Here is a 19093-nt window from a genome sequence, read left to right on the forward strand (position 1 = left end):
CTCTGTCTCTCTCTCTCTCTCTCTGTCTCTCTCTGTCTCTCTCTCTGTCTCTCTCTCTCTCTGTCTCTCTCTCTCTCTCTCTCTCGGTCTCTCTCTCTCTCTCTCTGTCTCTCTCTCTCTCTGTCTCTCTCTGTCTCTCTCTCTCTCTGTCTCTCTCTCTGTCTCTCTATTTGTCTGTCTCTAAGTCTGAACCCCCCTCTAAGTCTATCTGTCTTGTCTCTCTGCCTCTAAGTCTATCTGTCTGTCTCTAAATTTGTCTGTCTCTCTATCTGTCTGTCTGTCTTTCTACATGTCTCGGAGTGTCTGTCTGTCTGTCTGTCTGTCTGTCTGTCTGTCTGTCTGCCTCTCCCTCTAAGTATATATTTCTGTCTCCCTGCCTCTCCCTGTAAGTCTATCTGTCTGTTTGTCCTCCTCTAAATCTATCTGTCTGCCTCTCCCGCTAAGTCTGTCTGTCTCTCTGTCTCCCTCTCCCTCTATGTCTATCTGTCTGTCTGTTTTCCTGCCTCTCCCTGCAAGTATATCTGTCTGTCTCCCTCTAAGTTCATCTGTCTCTCTGTCTGCCTCTCCCTCTAAGTCTCTGTCTGTCTGTCTGTCTGTCTGTCTGTCTATCTGTCTGTCTGTCTGTCTGTCTGTCTGTCTGTCTGTCTGTCTGACTGCCTCTCTGCCTCTCTGCCTCTCTGTCTCTCCCTCTAATTATATCTGCCTGTCTAACTGTCTGTCTGCCTCTCCCTCTAAGTATATATGCCTGTCTCTCTACCTGGTATGTCTGTCTCTCTCTCGCTCTCTGTCTCTGTCTCTCTGACTGTCTCTGTGTCTGTCTCTCTCTGCCTGTGTCTGTGTCTGTCTAATCCTGAGAATATAGCAACAGTTTTCTGTTATGTGCATGGTGTCTCTCTCTCCCTCTCCCTCTCTGCTTTTGTCTGTGTCTGTCTAATCCTGAGAATATAGCAACAGTTTTCTGTTATGTGCATGGTGTCTCTCTCTCCCTCTCCCTCTCTGCCTGTGTCTGTGTCTGTCTAATCCTGAGAATATAGCAACAGTTTTATGTTATGTGCATGGTGTCTCTCTCTCCCTATCCCTCTCTGCCTGTGTCTGTGTCTGTCTAATCCTGAGAATATAGCAACAGTTTTCTGTTATGTGCATGGTGTCTCTCTCCTGTTTCTAACATTTTAAATGCCTTGAGTTTTGTCTTCTGTGGTCTTGTGTTTCCCCATTCTACCCTGCTCTCTTTCAAGGAGGAGGGGGCTGTGTCCTTTTGCAAGGTGTGTAGTATAGGACTCCTACCTCCTGCCATCATAACCCCCCTTTACTAAACATAGGACTCCTACCTCCTACCATCCTAACCCCCCTTTACTAAACATAGGACTCCTACCTCCTACCATCCTAACCCCCCTTTACTAAACATAGGACTCCTACCTCCTACCATCCTAACCCCCCTTTACTAAACATATGACTCCTACCTCCTACCATCCTAACCCCCCTTTACTAAACATAGGACTCCTACCTCCTACCATCCTAACCCCCCTTTACTAAACATAGGACTCCTACCTCCTGCCATCATAACCCCCCTTTACTAAACATAGGACTCCTACCTCCTACCATCCTAACCCCCCTTTACTAAACATAGGACTCCTACCTCCTACCATCCTAACCCCCCTTTACTAAACATAGGACTCCTACCACCTACCATCCTAACCCCCCTTTACTAAACATAGGACTCCTACCACCTACCATCCTAACCCCCCTTTACTAAACATAGGACACCTACCTCCTACCATCCTAACCCCCCTTTACTAAACATAGGACTCCTACCACCTACCATCCTAACCCCCCTTTACTAAACATAGGACTCCTACCACCTACCATCCTAACCCCCCTTTACTAAACATAGGACTCCTACCTCCTACCATCCTAACCCCCCTTTACTAAACATATGACTCCTACCATCCCTAACACCCTTTACTAAACATAGAACTCCTACCATCCTACCTAACACCCTTTACTAAACATAGAACTCCTACCTAACACCCTTTACTAAACAGAACTCCTACCATCCTACCTAACACCCTTTACTAAACATAGAACTCCTACCATCCTACCTAACACCCTTTACTAAACAGAACTCCTACCATCCTACCTAACACCCTTTACTAAACATAGAACTCCTACCATCCCTAACACCCTTTACTAAACATAGAACTCCTACCATCCTACCTAACACCCGTTACTAAACAGAACTCCTACCATCCTACCTAACCCCCTTTACTAAACATAGAACTCCTACCATCCTACCTAACACCCTTTACTAAACATAGAACTCCTACCTAACACCCTTTACTAAACATAGAACTCCTAACATCCTACCTAACACCCTTTACTAAACATAACTCCTACCATCCTACCTAACACCCTTTACTAAACATAGAACTCCTACCATCCTACCTAACACCCTTTACTAAACATAGAACTCCTACCTAACACCCTTTACTAAACATAACTCCTACCATCCTACCTAACAACCTTTACTAAACATAGAACTCCTACCATCCTACCTAACACCCTTTACTAAACAGAACTCTTACCATCCTACCTAACACCCTTTACTAAACAGAACTCCTACCATCCTACCTAACACCCTTTACTAAACAGAACTCCTACCATCCTACCTAACACCCTTTACTAAACATAGAACTCCTACCATCCTACCTAACACCCTTTACTAAACATAACTCCTACCATCCTACCTAACACCCTTTACTAAACAGAGAACTCCTACCATCCTACCTAACACCCTTTACTAAACAGAACTCCTACCATCCTACCTAACACCCTTTACTAAACATAGAACTCCTACCATCCCTAACACCCTTTACTAAACATAGAACTCCTACCATCCTACCTAACACCCTTTACTAAACAGAACTCCTACCATCCTACCTAACCCCCTTTACTAAACAGAGAAATCCTACCATCCTACCTAACACCCTTTACTAAACATAGAACTCCTACCTAACACCCTTTACTAAACATAGAACTCCTACCTAACACCCTTTACTAAACATAGAACTCCTACCATCCTACCTAACACCCTTTACTAAACATAACTCCTACCATCCTACCTAACACCCTTTACTAAACATAACTCCTACCATCCTACCTAACACCCTTTACTAAACACAGAACTCCTACCATCCTACCTAACACCCTTTACTAAACATAGAACTCCTACCATCCTACCTAACACCCTTTACTAAACATAGAACTCCTACCATCCTACCTAACACCCTTTACTAAACAGAACTCTTACCATCCTACCTAACACCCTTTACTAAACAGAACTCCTACCATCCTACCTAACACCCTTTACTAAACAGAACTCCTACCATCTTACCTAACACCCTTTACTAAACATAGAACTCCTACCATCCTACCTAACACCCTTTACTAAACAGAACTCCTACCATCCTACCTAACACCCTTTACTAAACATAGAACTCCTACCATCCTAACCCCCCTTTACTAAACATAGAACTCCTACCATCATACCTAACACCCTTTACTAAACATAGAACTCCTACCATCCTACCTAACACCCTTTACTAAACAGAACTCCTACCATCCTACCTAACACCCTTTACTAAACATAGAACTCCTACCATCCTACCTAACACCCTTTACTAAACAGAACTCCTACCATCCTACCTAACACCCTTTACTAAACATAGAACTCCTACCATCCTACCTAACACCCTTTACTAAACATAGAACTCCTACCTAACACCCTTTACTAAACATAGAACTCCTACCTAACACCCTTTACTAAATATAGAACTCCTACCATCCTACCTAACACCCTTTACTAAACATAACTCCTACCATCCTACCTAACACCCTTTACTAAACATAGAACTCCTACCTAACACCCTTTACTAAACAGAACTCCTACCATCCTACCTAACACCCTTTACTAAACATAGAACTCCTACCATCCTACCTAACACCCTTTACTAAACAGAACTCCTACCATCCTACCTAACACCCTTTACTAAACATAGAACTCCTACCATCCCTAACACCCTTTACTAAACATAGAACTCCTACCATCCTACCTAACACCCGTTACTAAACAGAACTCCTACCATCCTACCTAACCCCCTTTACTAAACATAGAACTCCTACCATCCTACCTAACACCCTTTACTAAACATAGAACTCCTACCTAACACCCTTTACTAAACATAGAACTCCTACCTAACACCCTTTACTAAATATAGAACTCCTAACATCCTACCTAACACCCTTTACTAAACATAACTCCTACCATCCTACCTAACACCCTTTACTAAACATAGAACTCCTACCATCCTACCTAACACCCTTTACTAAACATATAACTCCTACCTAACACCCTTTACTAAACATAACTCCTACCATCCTACCTAACACCCTTTACTAAACGCAGAACTCCTACCATCCTACCTAACACCCTTTACTAAACATAGAACTCCTACCATCCTACCTAACACCCTTTACTAAACATAGAACTCCTACCATCCTACCTAACACCCTTTACTAAACAGAACTCTTACCATCCTACCTAACACCCTTTACTAAACAGAACTCCTACCATCCTACCTAACACCCTTTACTAAACAGAACTCCTACCATCCTACCTAACACCCTTTACTAAACATAGAACTCCTACCATCCTACCTAACACCCTTTACTAAACAGAACTCCTACCATCGTACCTAACACCCTTTACTAAACAGAACTCCTACCATCCTACCTAACACCCTTTACTAAACATAGAACTCCTACCATCCCTAACACCCTTTACTAAACATAGAACTCCTACCATCCTACCTAACACCCTTTACTAAACAGAACTCCTACCATCCTACCTAACCCCCTTTACTAAACATAGAACTCCTACCATCCTACCTAACACCCTTTACTAAACATAGAACTCCTACCTAACACCCTTTACTAAACATAGAACTCCTACCTAACACTCTTTACTAAACATAGAACTCCTACCATCCTACCTAACACCCTTTACTAAACATAACTCCTACCATCCTACCTAACACCCTTTACTAAACATAGAACTCCTACCATCCTACCTAACACCCTTTACTAAACACAGAACTCCTACCATCCTACCTAACACCCTTTACTAAACATAGAACTCCTACCATCCTACCTAACACCCTTTACTAAACATATAACTCCTACCATCCTACCTAACACCCTTTACTAAACAGAACTCTTACCATCCTACCTAACACCCTTTACTAAACAGAACTCCTACCATCCTACCTAACACCCTTTACTAAACAGAACTCCTACCATCCTACCTAACACCCTTTACTAAACATAGAACTCCTACCATCCTACCTAACACCCTTTACTAAACAGAACTCCTACCATCCTACCTAACACCCTTTACTAAACATAGAACTCCTACCATCCTAACCCCCCTTTACTAAACATAGAACTCCTACCATCCTACCTAACACCCTTTACTAAACATAGAACTCCTACCATCCTACCTAACACCCTTTACTAAACAGAACTCCTACCATCCTACCTAACACCCTTTACTAAACATAGAACTCCTACCATCCTACCTAACACCCTTTACTAAACAGAACTCCTACCATCCTACCTAACACCCTTTACTAAACATAGAACTCCTACCATCCTACCTAACACCCTTTACTAAACATAGAACTCCTACCTAACACCCTTTACTAAATATAGAACTCCTACCATCCTACCTAACACCCTTTACTAAACATAACTCCTACCATCCTACCTAACACCCTTTACTGAACATAGAACTCCTACCTAACACCCTTTACTAAACATAACTCCTACCATCCTACCTAACACCCTTTACTAAACACAGAACTCCTACCATCCTACCTAACACCCTTTACTAAACATAGAACTCCTACCATCCTACCTAACACCCTTTACTAAACATAGAACTCCTACCATCCTACCTAACACCCTTTACTAAACAGAACTCTTACCATCCTACCTAACACCCTTTACTAAACAGAACTCCTACCATCCTACCTAACACCCTTTACTAAACAGAACTCCTACCATCCTACCTAACACCCTTTACTAAACATAGAACTCCTACCATCCTACCTAACACCCTTTACTAAACAGAACTCCTACCATCCTACCTAACACCCTTTACTAAACATAGAACTCCTACCATCCTACCTAACACCCTTTACTAAACAGAACTCCTACCATCCTACCTAACACCCTTTACTAAACATAGAACTCCTACCATCCCTAACACCCTTTACTAAACATAGAACTCCTACCATCCTACCTAACACCCTTTACTAAACAGAACTCCTACCATCCTACCTAACCCCCTTTACTAAACATAGAACTCCTACCATCCTACCTAACACCCTTTACTAAACATAGAACTCCTACCTAACACCCTTTACTAAACATAGAACTCCTACCATCCTACCTAACACCCTTTACTAAACATAACTCCTACCATCCTACCTAACACCCTTTACTAAACACAGAACTCCTACCATCCTACCTAACACCCTTTACTAAACATAGAACTCCTACCATCCTGCCTAACACCCTTTACTAAACATAGAACTCCTACCATCCTACCTAACACCCTTTACTAAACAGAACTCTTACCATCCTACCTAACACCCTTTACTAAACAGAACTCCTACCATCCTACCTAACACCCTTTACTAAACAGAACTCCTACCATCCTACCTAACACCCTTTACTAAACATAGAACTCCTACCATCCTACCTAACACCCTTTACTAAACAGAACTCCTACCATCCTACCTAACACCCTTTACTAAACATAGAACTCCTACCATCCTAACCCCCCTTTACTAAACATATAACTCCTACCATCCTACCTAACACCCTTTACTAAACATAGAACTCCTACCATCCTACCTAACACCCTTTACTAAACAGAACTCCTACCATCCTACCTAACACCCTTTACTAAACATAGAACTCCTACCATCCTACCTAACACCCTTTACTAAACAGAACTCCTACCATCCTACCTAACACCCTTTACTAAACAGAACTCCTACCATCCTACCTAACACCCTTTACTAAACATAGAACTCCTACCTAACACCCTTTACTAAACATAGAACTCCTACCATCCTACCTAACACCCTTTACTAAACATAGAACTCCTACCATCCTACCTAACACCCTTTACTAAACATAGAACTCCTACCTAACACCCTTTTCTAAACATAGAACTCCTACCTAACACCCTTTACTAAACATAGAACTCCTACCATCCTACCTAACACCCTTTACTAAACATAGAACTCCTACCTAACACCCGTTACTAAACATAGAACTCCTACTATCCTACCTAACACCCTTTACTAAACATAGAACTCCTACCTAACACCCTTTACTAAACATAGAACTCCTACCTAACACCCTTTACTAAATATAGAACTCCTACCATCCTACCTAACACCCTTTACTAAACATAACTCCTACCATCCTACCTAACACCCTTTACTAAACATAGAACTCCTACCATCCTACCTAACACCCTTTACTAAACATAGAACTCCTACCTAACACCCTTTACTAAACATAACTCCTACCATCCTACCTAAAACCCTTTACTAAACACAGAACTCCTACCATCCTACCTAACACCCTTTACTAAACATAGAACTCCTACCATCCTACCTAACACCCTTTACTAAACATAGAACTCCTACCATCCTACCTAACACCCTTTACTAAACAGAACTCTTACCATCCTACCTAACACCCTTTACTAAACAGAACTCCTACCATCCTACCTAACACCCTTTACTAAACAGAACTCCTACCATCCTACCTAACACCCTTTACTAAACATAGAACTCCTACCATCCTACCTAACACCCTTTACTAAACAGAACTCCTACCATCCCACCTAACACCCTTTACTAAACATTGAACTCCTACCATCCTACCTAACACCCTTTACTAAACAGAACTCCTACCATCCTACCTAACACCCTTTACTAAACATAGAACTCCTACCATCCCTAACACCCTTTACTAAACATAGAACTCCTACCATCCTACCTAACACCCTTTACTAAACAGAACTCCTACCATCCTACCTAACCCCCTTTACTAAACATAGAACTCCTACCATCCTACCTAACACCCTTTACTAAACATAGAACTCCTACCTAACACCCTTTACTAAACATAGAACTCCTACCTAACACCCTTTACTAAACATAGAACTCCTACCATCCTACCTAACACCCTTTACTAAACATAACTCCTACCATCCTACCTAACACCCTTTACTAAACATAGAACTCCTACCATCCTACCTAACACCCTTTACTAAACATAGAACTCCTACCTAACACCCTTTACTAAACATAACTCCTACCATCCTACCTAACACCCTTTACTAAACACAGAACTCCTACCATCCTACCTAACACCCTTTACTAAACATATAACTCCTACCATCCTACCCAACACCCTTTACTAAACATAGAACTCCTACCATCCTACCTAACACCCTTTACTAAACAGAACTCCTACCATCCTACCTAACACCCTTTACTAAACATAGAACTCCTACCATCCTACCTAACACCCTTTACTAAACAGAACTCCTACCATCCTACCTAACACCCTTTACTAAACAGAACTCCTACCATCCTACCTAACACCCTTTACTAAACAGAACTCCTACCATCCTACCTAACACCCTTTACTAAACATAGAACTCCTACCTAACACCCTTTACTAAACATAGAACTCCTACCATCCTACCTAACACCCTTTACTAAACATAGAACTCCTACCTAACACCCTTGACTAAACATAGAACTCCTACCTAACACCCTTTACTAAACATAGAACTCCTACCTAACACCCTTTACTAAACATAGAACTCCTACCTAACACGCTTTACTAAACATAGAACTCCTACCTAACATCCTTTACTAAACATAGAACTCCTACCTAACATCCTTTACTAAACATAGAACTCCTACCTAACACCCTTTACTAAACAGAACTCCTACCATCCCTAACACCCTTTACTAAACATAGAACTCCTACCATCCTACCTAACACCCATTACTAAACATAACTCCTACCATCCCTAACACCCTTTACTAAACATAGAACTCCTACCATCCTACCTAACACCCTTTACTAAACATAGAACTCCTACCTAACACCCTTTACTAAACATAGAACTCCTACCATCCTGCCTAACACCCTTTACTAAACAGAACTCCTACCATCCTAACATTCTTTATAAAACCCTTTAGGTCTACTAAAGATAAGTCTCCCACCATCCTAACATTCTTTATAAAACCCTTTAGGCCTACTAAAGATAAGTCTCCCACCATCCTTACCATCTTTCACTTAGAATAGGATTCCTTAGAAATGGTTGTGGTCCTTCATTCTGTTTAACCTGATGAAGATCATGTGGATGGAAACAGTGGTAATTAGGACCATACAATGTGAAGGACATTATTTATTTTAGCATAGGACACCTCAACTATCCCTACCACCATCTACTGAACTACACTCAACTCTCCCTACCACCATCTACTGAACTACACTCAACTCTCCTTACCACCATCTACTGAACTACACTCAACTCTCCCTACCACCATCTACTGAACTACACTCAACTCTCCCTACCACCATCTACTGAACTACACTCAACTCTCCCTACCACCATCTACTGAACTATAGTAAATGCATGTATCCACACCCCAATCCCCACCTATGTTCTCACTCTCTCTCCCAATCCCCACCTATGTTCTCCCTCTCTCTCCCAATCCCCACATATGTTCTCCCTCTCTCTCCCAATCCCCAACTATGCTCTCACTGTGTCTCCCAATCCCCACCTATGTTCTCCCTCTCTCTCCCAATCCCCACCTATGCTCTCACTCTCTCTCCCAATCCCCACCTATGTTCTCACTCTCTCTCCCAATCCCCACCTATGTTCTCCCTCTCTCTCCCAATCCCCACCTATGTTCTCATTCTCTCTCCCAATCCCCACCTATGTTCTCCCTCTCTCTCCCAATCCCCACCTATGTTCTCCCTCTCTCTCCCAATCCCCACCTATGTTCGCCCTCTCTCTCCCAATCCCCACCTATGTTCTCACTCTCTCTCCCAATCCCCACCTATGTTCTCCCTCTCTCTCCCAATCCCCACCTATGTTCTCACTCTCTCTCCCAATCCCCACCTATGTTCTCCCTCTCTCTCCCAATCCCCACCTATGTTGTCCCTCTCTCTCCCAATCCCCACCTATGTTCTCCCTCTCTCTCCCAATCCCCACCTATGTTCTCCCTCTCTCTCCCAATCCCCACCTATGTTCTCCCTCTCTCTCCCAATCCCCACCTATGCTCTCACTATCTCTCCCAATCCCCACCTATGTTCTTCCTCTCTCTCCCAATCCCCACCTATGCTCTCACTCTCTCTCCCAATCCCCACCTATGTTCTCCCTCTCTCTCCCAATCCCCACCTATGTTCTCCCTCTCGCTCCCAATCCCCACCTATGTTCTCCCTCTCTCTCCCAATCCCCACCTATGTTCTCCACTCTCTCTCCCAATCCCCACCTATGCTCTCACTCTCTCTCCCAATCCCCACCTATGTTCTCCTCTCTCTCCCAATCCCCAACTATGCTCTCACTATGTCTCCCAATCCCCACCTATGTTCTCCCTCTCTCTCCCAATCCCCACCTATGCTCTCACTCTCTCTCCCAATCCCCACCTATGTTCTCACTCTCTCTCCCAATCCCCACCTATGTTCTCCCTCTCTCTCCCAATCCCTACCTATGTTCTCACTCTCTCTCCCAATCCCCACCTATGTTCTCCCTCTCTCTCCCAATCCCAACCTATGCTCTCACTCTCTCTCCCAATCCCCACCTATGTTCTCCCTCTCTCTCCCAATCCCCAACTATGCTCTCACTATGTCTCCCAATCCCCACCTATGTTCTCCCTCTCTCTCCCAATCCCCACCTATGCTCTCACTCTCTCTCCCAATCCCCACCTATGTTCTCCCTCTCTCTCCCAATCCCCACCTATGTTCTCCCTCTCTCTCCCAATCCCCACCTATGTTCTCCCTCTCTCTCCCAATCCCCACCTATGTTCCTCTCTCCCAATCCCCACCTATGTTCTCCCTCTCTCTCCCAATCCCCACCTATGTTCTCCCTCTCTCTCCCAATCCCCATCCATGTTCTCACTCTCTCTCCCAATCCCCACCTATGTTCTCCATCTCTCTCCCAATCCCCACCTATGTTCTCACTCTCTCTTCCAATCCCCACCTATGTTCTCCCTCTCTCAGCACCACACACACAGACATAAACACACACACCCCACCTATGCTTCTCCCTCTCTCAGCACCACACACACAGACATAAACACACACCCCCCACCTATGCTCTGACTCTCTCAGCAGCATGTGCAACAGGGCATATGAATCAGAGCTACCCATCTGTCATCTAGCCCCCAAACTCTGTCATCTAGCCCCTGCGCTCTGTCATCTAGCCCCACTCTCTGTCAGTGAGCAGTATTCATCTGTCATCTAGCCCCACTCTCTGTCAGGGAGCAGTATTAATCTGTCATCTAGCCCCACTCTCTGTCAGGGAGCAGTATTCATCTGTCTTCTAGCCCCACTCTCTGTCAGGGAGCAGTATTCATCTGTCATCTAGCCCCACTCTCTGTCAGGGAGCAGTATTCATCTGTCATCTAGACCCCACTCTCTGTCAGGGAGCAGTATTCATCTGTCTTCTAGCCCCACTCTCTGTCAGGGAACAGTATTCATCTGTCATCTAGCCCCCACTCTCTGTCAGGGAGCAGTATTCATCTGTCATCTAGCCCCACTCTCTGTCAGGGAGCAGTATTCATCTGTCATCTAGCCCCCACTCTCTGTCAGGGAACAGTATTCATCTGTCATCTAGCCCCACTCTCTGTCAGGGAGCAGTATTCATCTGTCATCTAGCCCCACTCTCTGTCAGGGAGCAGTGTTCATCTGTCATCTAGCCCCCGCGTTCTGTCAGGGAGCAGTATTCATCTGTCATCTAGCCCCCGCGTTCTGTCAGGGAGCAGTATTCATCTGACATCCAGCCCTACTCTCTGTCAGGGAGCAGTATTCATCTGTCATCTAGCCCCACTCTCTGTCAGGGAGCAGTATCCATCTGTCATCTAGACCCACTCTCTGTCAGGGAGCAGTATTCATCTGTCATCTAGCCCCACTCTCTGTCAGGGAGCAGTATTCATCTGTCATCTAGCCCCACTCTCTGTCAGGGAGCAGTATTCATCTGTCACCTAGCCCCCGCGTTCTGTCAGGGAGCAGTATTCATCTGTCATCTAGCCCCCGCATTCTGTCAGGGAGCAGTATTCATCTGTCATCTAGCCCCCACTCTCTGTCAGGGAACAGTATTCATCTGTCATCTATCCCTTACTCTCTGTCAGGGAGCAGTATTCATCTGTCATCTATCCCTCACTCTCTGTCAGGGAGCAGTATTCATCTGTCATCTATCCCCCACTCTCTGTCAGGGAGCAGTATTCATCTGTCATCTAGACCCCACTCTCTGTCAGGGAGCAGTATTCATCTCTCATCTAGCCCCCGCGTTCTGTCAGGGAGACGTATTCATCTGTCATCTAGCCCCCACTCTCTGTCAGGGAACAGTATTCATCTGTCATCTAGCCCCACTCTCTCTCAGGGAGCTGTATTCATCTGTCATCTAGCCCCACTCTCTGTCAGGGAGCAGTATTCATCTGTCATCTAGCCCCCGCGTTCTGTCAGGGAGCAGTATTCATCTGTCATCCAGCCCCCGCGTTCTGTCAGGGAGCAGTATTCATCTGTCATCTAGCCCCCACTCTCTGTCAGGGAGCAGTATTCATCTGTCATCTAGCCCCACTCTCTGTCAGGGAGCAGTATTCATCTGTCATCTACCCCCCACTTTCTGTCAGGGAGCAGTATTCATCTGTCATCTAGCCCCCACTCTCTGTCAGGGAGCAGTATTCATCTGTCATCTAGCCCCCGCGTTCTGTCAGGGAACAGTATTCATCTGTCATCTAGCCCCCGCGTTCTGTCAGGGAGCAGTATTCATCTGTTATCTAGCCCCCACTCTCTGTCAGGGAGCAGTATTCATCTGTCATCTAGCCCCACTCTCTGTCAGGGAGCAGTATTCATCTGTCACCTAGCCCCTGCGTTCTGTCAGGGAGCAGTATTCATCTGTCATCTAGCCCCCGCGTTCTGTCAGGGAGCAGTATTCATCTGTCATCTAGCCCCCACTCTCTGTCAGGGAGCAGTATTCATCTGTCATCTAGCCCCACTCTCTGTCAGGGAGCAGTATTCATCTGTCACCTAGCCCCCGCGTTCTGTCAGGGAGCAGTATTCATCTGTCATCTAGCCCCCGCGTTCTGTCAGGGAGCAGTATTCATCTGTCATCTAGCCCCCACTCTCTGTCAGGGAGCAGTATTCATCTGTCATCTAGCCCCACTCTCTGTCAGGGAGCAGTATTCATCTGTCATCTACCCCCCACTCTCTGTCAGGGAGCAGTATTCATCTGTCATCTAGCCCCCACTCTCTGTCAGGGAGCAGTATTCATCTGTCATCTAGCCCCCGCGTTCTGTCAGGGAACAGTATTCATCTGTCATCTAGCCCCCGCGTTCTGTGAGGGAGCAGTATTCATCTGTTATCTAGCCCCCACTCTCTGTCAGGGAGCAGTATTCATCTGTCATCTAGCCCCACTCTCTGTTAGGGAGCAGTATTCATCTGTCATCTAGCCCCCACTCACTGTCAGGGAGCAGTTTTCATCTGTCATCTAGCCCCCGCGTTCTGTCAGGGAACAGTATTCATCTGTCATCTAGCCCCCACGTTCTGTCAGGGAGCAGTATTCATCTGTCATCTGGCCCCACTCTCTGTCAGGGAGCTGTATTCATCTGTCATCTAGCCCCCACTCTCTGTCAGGGAACAGTATTCATCTGTCATCTATCCCCTACTCTCTGTCAGGGAGCAGTATTCATCTGTCATCTAGCCCCCACTCTCTGTCAGGGAGCAGTATTCATCTGTCATCTAGCCCCCACTCTCTGTCAGGGAGCAGTATTCATCTGTCATCTAGCCCCACTCTCTGTCAGGGAGCAGTATTCATCTGTCATCTAGCCCCCGCGTTCTGTCAGGGAGCAGTATTCATCTGTCATCTAGCCCCCACTCTCTGTCAGGGAGCAGTATTCATCTGTCATCTAGCCCCCGCGTTCTGTCAGGGAACAGTATTCATCTGTCATCTAGCCCCACTCTCTGTCAGGGAGCAGTATTCATCTGTCATCTAGCCCCACTCTCTGTCAGGGAGCAGTATTCATCTGTCATCTAGATCCACTCTCTGTCAGGGAGCAGTATTCATCTGTCATCTAGCCCCCACGCTCTGTCAGGGAGCAGTATTCATCTGTCATCTAGCCCCTGCGTTCTGTCAGGGAGCAGTATTCATCTGTCATCTAGCCCCAATCTCTGTCAGGGAGCAGTATTCATCTGTCATCTAGCCCCACTCTCTGTCACGGAGCAGTGTTCATCTGTCATCTAGCCCCACTCTCTGTCAGGGAGCAGTATTCATCTGTCTTCTAGCCCCACTCTCTGTCAGGGAGCAGTATTCATCTGTCATCTAGCCCCACTCTCTGTCAGGGAGCAGTATTCATCTGTCATCTAGACCCCAATCTCTGTCAGGGAGCAGTATTCATCTGTCTTCTAGCCCCACTCTCTGTCAGGGAGCAGTATTCATCTGTCATCTAGCCCCACTCTCTGTCAGGGAGCAGTATTCATCTGTCATCTAGCCCCACGCTCTGTCAGGGAACAGTATTCATCTGTCATCTAGCCCCCACTCTCTGTCAGGGAGCAGTATTCATCTGTCATCTAGCCCCACTCTCTGTCAGGGAGCAGTATTCATCTGTCATCTAGCCCCCACTCTCTGTCAGGGAACAGTATTCATCTGTCATCTAGCCCCACTCTCTGTCAGGGAGCAGTATTCATCTGTCATCTAGCCCCACTCTCTGTCAGGGAGCAGTATTCATCTGTCATCTAGCCCCCGCGTTCTGTCAGGGAGCAGTATTCATCTGTCATCTAGCCCCCGCGTTCTGTCAGGGAGCAGTATTCATCTGTCATCCAGCCCTACTCTCTGTCAGGGAGTAGTATTCATCTGTCATCTAGCCCCACTCTCTGTCAGGGAGCAGTATTCATCTGTCATCTAGCCCCCGCGTTCTGTCAGGGAGCAGTATCCATCTGTCATCTAGACCCACTCGCTGTCAGGGAGCAGTATTCATCTGTCATCTAGCCCCACTCTCTGTCAGGGAGCAGTATTCATCTGTCATCTAGCCCCCACTCTCTGTCAGGGAGCAGTATTCATCTGTCATCTAGCCCCACTCTCTGTCAGGGAGCAGTATTCATCTGTCATCTACCCCCCACTCTCTGTCAGGGAGCAGTATTCATCTGTCATCTAGCCCCCACTCTCTGTCAGGGAGCAGTATTCATCTGTCATCTTGCCCCCGCGTTCTGTCAGGGAACAGTATTCATCTGTCATCTAGCCCCCGCGTTCTGTCAGGGAGCAGTATTCATCTGTCATCTAGCCCCACTCTCTGTCAGGGAGCAGTATTCATCTGTCATCTAGCCCCCACTCACTGTCAGGGAGCAGTATTAATCTGTCATCTATCCCCTACTCTCTGTCAAGGAGCAGTATTCGTCTGTCATCTAGCCCCCACTCTCTGTCAGGGAGCAGTATTCATCTGTCATCTAGCCCCACTCTCTGTCAGGGAGCAGTATTCATCTGTCATCTAGCCCCACTCTCTGTCAGGGAGCAGTATTCATCTGTCATCTAGCCCCCGCGTTCTGTCAGGGAGCAGTATTCATCTGTCATCTTGCACCACTCTCTGTCAGGGAGCAGTATTAATCTGTCATCTAGCCCCACTCTCTGTCAGGGAGCAGTATTCATCTGTCATCTTGCCCCCACTCTCTGTCAGGGAACAGTATTCATCTGTCTTCTAGCCCCCACACTCTGTCAGGGAGCAGTATTCATCTGTCATCTTGCCCCCACTCTCTGTCAGGGAGCAGTATTAATCTGTCATCTAGCCCCACTCTCTGTCAGGGAGCAGTATTCATCTGTCATCTTGCCCCCACTCTCTGTCAGGGAACAGTATTCATCTGTCATCTATCCCTTACTCTCTGTCAGGGAGCAGTATTCATCTGTCATCTATCCCCCACTCTCTGTCAGGGAGCAGTATTCATCTGTCATCTATCCCCCACTCTCTGTCAGGGAGCAGTATTCATCTGTCATCTAGACCCCACTCTCTGTCAGGGAGCAGTATTCATCTGTCATCTAGCTCCCACTCTCTGTCAGGGAGCAGTATTCATCTGTAATCTTGCCCCCACTCTCTGTCAGGGAGCAGTATTCATCTCTCATCTAGCCCCTGCGTTCTGTCAGGGAGCAGTATTCATCTGTCATCTAGCCCCAATCTCTGTCAGGGAGCAGTATTCATCTGTCATCTAGCCCCACTCTCTGTCAGGGAGCAGTGTTCATCTGTCATCTAGCCCCACTCTCTGTCAGGGAGCAGTATTCATCTGTCTTCTAGCCCCACTCTCTGTCAGGGAGCAGTATTCATCTGTCATCTAGCCCCACTCTCTGTCAGGGAGCAGTATTCATCTGTCATCTAGACCCCACTCTCTGTCAGGGAGCAGTATTCATCTGTCTTCTAGCCCCACTCTCTGTCAGGGAGCAGTATTCATCTGTCATCTAGCCCCACTCTCTGTCAGGGAGCAGTATTCATCTGTCATCTAGCCCCACGCTCTGTCAGGGAACAGTATTCATCTGTCATCTAGCCCCCACTCTCTGTCAGGGAGCAGTATTCATCTGTCATCTAGCCCCACTCTCTGTCAGGGAGCAGTATTCATCTGTCATCTAGCCCCCACTCTCTGTCAGTGAACAGTATTCATCTGTCATCTAGCCCCACTCTCTGTCAGGGAGCAGTATTCATCTGTCATCTAGCCCCCGCGTTCTGTCAGGGAGCAGTATTCATCTGTCATCTAGCCCCCGCGTTCTGTCAGGGAGCAGTATTCATCTGTCATCCAGCCCTACTCTCTGTCAGGGAGCAGTATTCATCTGTCATCTAGCCCCACTCTCTGTCAGGGAGCAGTATTCATCTGTCATCTAGCCCCCGCGTTCTGTCAGGGAGCAGTATCCATCTGTCATCTAGACCCACTCGCTGTCAGGGAGCAGTATTCATCTGTCATCTAGCCCCACTCTCTGTCAGGGAGCAGTATTCATCTGTCATCTAGCCCCACTCTCTGTCAGGGAGCAGTATTCATCTGTCACCTAGCCCCCGCGTTCTGTCAGGGAGCAGTATTCATCTGTCATCTAGCCCCCGCGTTCTGTCAGGGAGCAGTATTCATCTGTCATCTAGCCCCCACTCTCTGTCAGGGAGCAGTATTCATCTGTCATCTAGCCCCACTCTCTGTCAGGGAGCAGTATTCATCTGTCATCTACCCCCCACTCTCTGTCAGGGAGCAGTATTCATCTGTCATCTAGCCCCCACTCTCTGTCAGGGAGCAGTATTCATCTGTCATCTTGCCCCCGCGTTCTGTCAGGGAACAGTATTCATCTGTCATCTAGCCCCCGCGTTCTGTCAGGGAGCAGTATTCATCTGTTATCTAGCCCCCACTCTCTGTCAGGGAGCAGTATTCATCTGTCATCTAGCCCCACTCTCTGTCAGGGAGCAGTATTCATCTGTCATCTAGCCCCCACTCACTGTCAGGGAGCAGTATTAATCTGTCATCTATCCCCTACTCTCTGTCAGGGAGCAGTATTCATCTGTCATCTAGCCCCCACTCTCTGTCAGGGAGCAGTATTAATCTGTCATCTAGCCCCACTCTCTGTCAGGGAGCAGTATTCATCTGTCATCTAGCCCCACTCTCTGTCAGGGAGCAGTATTCATCTGTCATCTAGCCCCCGCGTTCTGTCAGGGAGCAGTATTCATCTGTCATCTTGCACCACTCTCTGTCAGGGAGCAGTATTAATCTGTCATCTAGCCCCACTCTCTGTCAGGGAGCAGTATTCATCTGTCATCTTGCCCCCACTCTCTGTCAGGGAACAGTATTCATCTGTCTTCTAGCCCCCACACTCTGTCAGGGAGCAGTATTCATCTGTCATCTTGCCCCCACTCTCTGTCAGGGAGCAGTATTAATCTGTCATCTAGCCCCACTCTCTGTCAGGGAGCAGTATTCATCTGTCATCTTGCCCCCACTCTCTGTCAGGGAACAGTATTAATCCGTCATCTAGCCCCCACACTCTGTCAGGGAGCAGTATTCATCTGTCATCTTGCCCCCACTCTCTGTCAGGGAGCAGTATTCATCTGTCATCTAGCCCCCGCGTTCTGTCAGGGCGCAGTATTTATCTAGCATCTAGCCCCCGCGCTCACTTATTTTGGTACCCAAACTAAAGCTACAAAATGTTCTAGACAGGATTTCGTACAAACTCTAATGAGCTTCTCAAATGCTTACAAAACTCCCCAGCTGTGCTCTCTCTCTCTCTCTCTCTGAAGTAAAGGCTCTGTTACAGTAATGAGGCATCTGAACAGACAGAGTCTGCATCCAAATGCACCATATTCCCTATTCAGTGTACTACATTTGAGCAAGTAATGTAGTGCGCTATATAGTGCGCTATATATAGTAGTGCACTGTAAAGGGAAAGGGTGCCATTCAGGACAAAGACAGACATATCTGACTGAAATTAACGGCTTTAGTTGGTTTGGCTGTAGCTCCTTGCTTTAGACGTTTGACAGGTGATTTATTAGGCCAATTGAGTGACAGGGGTGTTGCATTATTCAGGAAAAACATACAATAGTAATCACACCCTGATACCACTATAAACTACGTTGTCATTCAGGCATTAGACAGCTATTTCTAATGATATCGGAACATAATGGATCATGCAGGTTGATAAAATAAATAGTAATCACACCCTGATACCACTATAAACTACGTTGTCTTTCAGGCATTAGACAGCTAT

The 19093-nt window shown here is 46.3% G+C and overlaps 1 protein-coding gene across 1 annotated transcript in view; it reads left to right on the top strand.

The window, feature by feature from the left end:
* Nucleotides 1-19093, top strand: part of LOC110526645 (protein unc-13 homolog C-like) — a 265368-nt gene that overhangs the window by 174976 nt on the left and 71299 nt on the right. The gene's annotated exons all lie outside the window — the stretch shown is intronic.

The sequence above is a fragment of the Oncorhynchus mykiss genome, chromosome 6, assembly GCF_013265735.2.
Source record: "Oncorhynchus mykiss isolate Arlee chromosome 6, USDA_OmykA_1.1, whole genome shotgun sequence".
Taxonomy (NCBI): Eukaryota; Metazoa; Chordata; class Actinopteri; order Salmoniformes; family Salmonidae; genus Oncorhynchus; species Oncorhynchus mykiss.